Below are 6,000 nucleotides of genomic sequence, written 5' to 3'. Positions count from 1 at the left end.
CACTTTTCTCTTCCTTAAACATTCTCTTCTCTTGCCTCTCCTTGTTTTCTTTTCCTAGTCTATAATTACTACTTCTTCTCTCACTTGTGGCCTCTAACTCACATCTGCACACTTAATATTATGGAGGTTTTCATAGTTTCGTTCTTATTCAGGCTTCCTACCCTTTTTCTTTACAATCTCCTCCTCATTCACTTATATATATATATGTTTAATTATTATGCAGATTCTTTGCAGGTTATACAAGAATATACATCTATTGTCTTGACCAAATTCTCAGATATGTACTCTAAATATACAAGTTTCTTCTTGACAATCTTATAAGAATAGGTAATAGTAAATATTTTGTTATCAATATTATCTTTTATTAACCTGTTCTTCTATCAGACTTTCCCACATCTGCAAATTGTAGTAGTTTTCATCCAGTGACCCAAACCAGGAATTTCACTATTATATAAGGCAGTCTGTCACCAAGTACTCACAACCCTGTAACCAAAATATATCTAAACTACCTGGATTGGGCTTGGCTGTGTCTCCACCCAAATCTCATCTTGGATTACAGCTCCCATAATTTCCACATGTTGTGGGAGGGACATGGTGGGAGATAACCGAATCATGGGGGTGGTTTCCCCCATACTGTCCTCATGGTAGTGAATAAATCTCACAAGATCAGATGGTTTTATAAGAGGATACTCCTTTGGCTTGGTTCTCATTTCCCTCTTTGCCACCATGTAAAACATGCCTTTCACCATCTGTTGTGATTGTGAAGCCCCTCCAGCCACGTGGAAATGTGAGCCCATTAAACATTTTTCTTTATACATTACCTAGTCTCAGGTATGTTTTTTTCGGCAGTGTGAAAACAGACTAATACAGTAAAATGGTACTGGTAGAGTGGGGTGCTGCTCTAAACATATCCAAAAATGTGGAAGTGACTTTGGAACTGTGTAACAGGCAGAGTTTGGAACAGTTTGGAGGGCTGAGAAGAAGACAGGAAAATGTCAGAAAGTTTGGAACTTCTTGGAGACCTGGAGGGCTCAGAAGACAGAAATATGTGGGAAAGTTTGGAACTTCCCAGAGACTTGTTGAATGGTTTTGACCAAAATTCTGTTAATAATATGGACAATGAAATCCAGGGAGAGGGGGTCTCAGATGGAGATGAGGGACTTGTTGGGAACTGGAGTAAAAGTGACTCTTGTTGTGTTTTAGCAAATAGATGGGTGGCATTTTGCTCTGGCCCTAGAGATTTGTGGAACTATAAACTTGAGGGAGATGATTTAGGGTGTCTGGCAGAAGAAATTTCTAACCAGCAAAGAATTTAAGAATTGACTTGGGTGCTGTTAAGAGCATTCAATTTTAAAAGGGAAATGAGCACAAAAGTTCAGATAATTTGCAGCCTGACAATGTGATAGAAAACATAAACCCATTTTTTGAGGAAAAATTCAAGCCAACTGCTGAAATTTGCATAAGTAACGGGAAGCCAAATGTTACTCACCAAGACAATGGGGAAAATGTCTCCAGGGCATGTCACAGACCTTTGTGGCTGCCCCTCCCATCACAGGCCTGGAGGCTTAGGAGGAAAAAGTGGTTTCATGGGCTAACCCAGGGTCTCCCTGCTGTGTGCAGCATAGGGACTTGGTGACCTGTATCCCAGCCACTCTAACCATGACTGAAAGAGGCCAAGGTACAGCACATGTCATGGCTTCAGTGAGTGCAAGTTTCAAATCTTGGTAGCTTCCACATGTTGTTGATCCTGAGGCTGCACAGAAGTTAAGAACTGGGATTTGAGAACCTCCACCTAGATTTCACAGTATGTATGGAAATGCCTAGATGCCAGGCAGAAGTTTGCTGCAGGGGCAGGGCCCTCATGGAGAACCCCTACTAGGGCAGTGTGGAAGGGAAATGTTAGGTTAAGTCCCCACATAGAGTCCCCATGTGGCCCTACCTAGTGAAGCTGTGAGGAAAGGGTCACCATCCTCCAGACCCCATAATGCTAGATCCACTGACAGACTGCATTGTGTGCCTAGAAAAGCTGCAGACACTTAATGCCAGCCCATGAAAGCAGCCAGGAGGGAGGTTGTACCTTGCAAAGCACAGGGGTGGAGCTGCCCAAGACCATGAGAACCCACCTCTTACATCAGCATGACCTGGATGTGAGACACAGAGTTAAAAAGTATCATTTGGGAGAATTGAGATTTGACTGCCTCACTGGATTTTGGAGTTGCATGGGGCCTATAGCCACTTTGTTTTGGCCAATTTCTCCCATTTGGAATGGCTATCAAAATTTACTACCTCATGGCTGGGTGCGGTGGCTCATGCCTATAATCCCAGCACTTTGGGAGGCTGAGGTGGGCAGATCATGAGGTCAGGAAACCGAGACCATCTTGGCTAACATGGTAAAACCCCACCTCTACTAAAAATACAAAAATTTAGCTGGGTGTGGTGGCAGGCACCTGTAGTCCCAGCTACTTGGGAGGCTGAGGCAGGAGAATAGCATGAACCCAGGAGGTGGAGCTTGCAGTGAGCTGAGATCATACCACTGCACTCCAGCCTGGGTGACAGAGCGAGACTCCATCTCAAAAGAAAAAAAAAAAAAAAATTACTACCTCAGAAACATCTCCTGAAAATTTAATAATAAAATATAGTGGCTAGCTTTTTGTAATTTCACACTTTTTGATTGGACTTATATAAAGGTTTTCTTCACAGATGGTCTGGAGTTTTGGATAAATGTGTACCTCTCTTGTCTCCTCTGCATGAGTATTTCCTTGAGAATAGAAAATGTTTTGCTTTTCTGGTAGTGAGTGACCTCACATAATACAGAAACTGGCATAAAGCAGGCACTTAGCCAGGATTTGGTGAGTGAATGAGTTGCTTCAGTTCTCTTTTCACTACCTGAATATAAATCATAAAATAAATGAGATGCATTATGAGACTGCACCCATGCAGACTTGAAAATATAGTAACAAAGAAGCTTATTAACATGAGAAGTCAATTTGACATGTTGAAAACATAGAATATTCTTAAAGAAAATCCTTTGTCTTTATTTTCTTTTAAGTAAAATTCTACATGCTGAAAGTTATAGATTATTTTGTTGACTAGATGCTTTGGAAAGTAATAAATTTGCAAATACAAGAAATCATAGTTTACAAGGAGTAAAAATCATCATGGCTTTGGAAGAAAATGTTGCAAAAAAATTCCAAATTCCATTAATAATGGAATTACAGATCTTGGGGAATAGGAAGAAGCACTAAATGTAATATATTCAGACTTTAATACAACTTTCATTTGTGTGTGACATATGTATTCTGAACCTGAAATTTTTGGCTTTATAATTATAATGTTAAGGTGGAAGATTTCATTTATATATAGTCATTCTTGATTCAATTCTGGGTTAAAAGAGTAGTCTCTAGTAACTATTAAATGGCGATTTGCAAGATAATGACTGAAGTACTAGATTAATATCACATAAGTATTACTTAATCTCTTCCTAAAAATTCTAAGGGGAGGTGAGGAAAGTGTTAGTGAGAAAAATAATAATAGTAAGAATATGTTTAAAAACCATCATTTTTAGAAACAGAATATGCGGACAATAGGCCTACATTTTCTCATGAATCTTTCAGCGTAACTGTGAAAGTCTGGTATTCCTACCTCCATTTTTACAGAAAAAATAGCTGAAATTCTAAAAGTTAAGTGAAATACCAAAGATTATACTAATAGTGTAGGACAAAACTGAGATTCAGTTTTAGGATTTCTGTCTGATTCAGAAATCAATAATTTTAGTCATTATGCTTCTACTGTCTTTGTAACAAAATAAAATCAAACAAGAAAGTTGTTTTTTCATTCTTTGCAACATAAGCTGACACTTATTTATGCATAAATTGCTCTAACTCTGAATACTTGTCAAAGCTATTGTTTTATTTATACTAATTTGTTTGACGTTTTTTTAAGAATGAAAGAAAATAAGATGACAGAGCAGCCACTTTTTTTTCTGTTTGAATCTCTCCCAAATACTTTCCCAAATAAGACCAAATGGGATATCTGTTTTTGTGGTTTTGTTAAAAATCATGGAATGGAAGATATTTGTGGCAGTTTTGTATTACATCAATTTAGCTAAGTTTAAATTGTACTTCACAAAGTGTTCTTCCCTGCAGAGTTAAAAGGAGGTCTAAATCATGTTTTGTTTGAAATTTAAGAAAGAGGTGAAGTAGCAGATTTATTATTGTGCTACTTACCAGGTTTGAACAAACCATGAGACACTGTTGTCTTTCATGCTTCTGTGCCTTATCTGTTATCTTGCTTTGTTGGGTGAGGAGGAAGCTGGACTTGCAACAACTTCAACTCTTATATCTCTTAGAGAAGGTGTACATTTAGTTCCCTGGGGAAGGCAGCTAGGTTCTCCATTGTTACCTAGGCTGAGTGCTTCAAAGTAGTGACAGAATAACAAGAGTGCCATTCATCCTCAAAAAAGGATCAATCTGTTCTTTTTTTACTTCATTCATGTACATCATTTCTTCTTAACCACCAGTTCTACTTCAGGTTGCCACACACACAGAAGTGATGATTATAGATTGTTTAACCCGTTTCCACAATTGTCTAAATCAAATCTGTTCACCAAATTTCTTATTATATGCATATCTTCTTGTGGTTCCACTTTTCTGATAAAATCATAACTGATACAACATCCTTAAAAAATTTGATGATAAGAAAGCTTCACAAATTCTATGAAATTATTAGTATTTAGTCAACCCACCAACTTTTGTGGGACTAGCACAAGATAAGCAGATATATGCCCTCAGTAGGCAATGTGAAATTACATTTTACAATGGAATTCCAGCTAATACCTGTGGAAGAAATAGAATAGGAAAATTACGGTTTTGCAACTCCTAATGAAATTCTTGATTCAGGTAAAGATTATTAATTGGTGAAAATGTTAAATGAACTATTAAGGAGGGAGTTATGATGGGAGAAGTAGGAGCTGGCTGTCATCACCTCAACCTGAAGTTTGAACAAAAAGGCAAACCACCATTTACAAGTGATGGTCTTTCAATTATTTAAAATAAATCAAACTCCCTGGGACATTTACTTCTTGGTGCAATGCCCCTAAATCTGCAGGCTTCTTTGTCCTTTACAATTTCAAATGTAAATTATTTGAATGTATTTCAATATGACTTTATGATGTCCAGAAATATTTGAAAGAAGAAAAAGGATTGAATATTTACTCCATGGGTTTATACATATACAGAAGAGGAATTTCTGCTTCCCCTACTCACAGCATTCTAAACAGATTAATGTTTTCTATATATTTTACTTAGAGTTTTTGTTGTTTTGTCCATGACTCATGGTGTGCTTCCTCTACAAAATATTTGTCTTTCTTAAATATAGTAACAATTTTTCTTGAACTCTTAATTGTACCAGTTAGATGTTTATTTTCAAGTGAAAGTCTTTTCTTTTTTTTTTTGTAAAAAGTATTTTCTAGGATGCAATTCATTATCATAATGGCTTCTTGACTAACAGTGTTCTTATTCAATCAGTTCAAACCTAATCACTTTCTATTATACCCTAAAACAGGCATTTTCCAAGATCATCATCCAATTTATTATCATACCACCAAGTAAGATCAGACTAAGGATGTAGATCTGAGATCTGTCACTTGAGACATCAATTTAGTTTGATAAAGCTAAACATACAGAAACACTATTTGAGTAAAATTCCTCAAAAATTAAGGATACAGAATCAATAATATTATTAAAATACAAGTTGAAATATGAATTGACAAAAATAAACAGCTGACTTTCAATATGAACCAGAATTATTACAATTTTTATTAGAAAATTATTTCCTCTTTGTAACATAATCTTAATCTTCTATCATGAATTCCAGTTTGAAAGACAAAAAATTCCCCTCAAGACTAAAGTACTTAAATTATTTAAATTAACTTTAAATTGTGCTTTACTTTACAAGCCCAGAATCACAGCCACAACCTTACTGGGAAGCTTATAAAATTTT

This window comes from Piliocolobus tephrosceles, chromosome X, assembly GCF_002776525.5.
Source record: "Piliocolobus tephrosceles isolate RC106 chromosome X, ASM277652v3, whole genome shotgun sequence".
NCBI lineage: Eukaryota > Metazoa > Chordata > Mammalia > Primates > Cercopithecidae > Piliocolobus > Piliocolobus tephrosceles.
Note: the sequence above shows the minus strand (reverse complement) of the source record.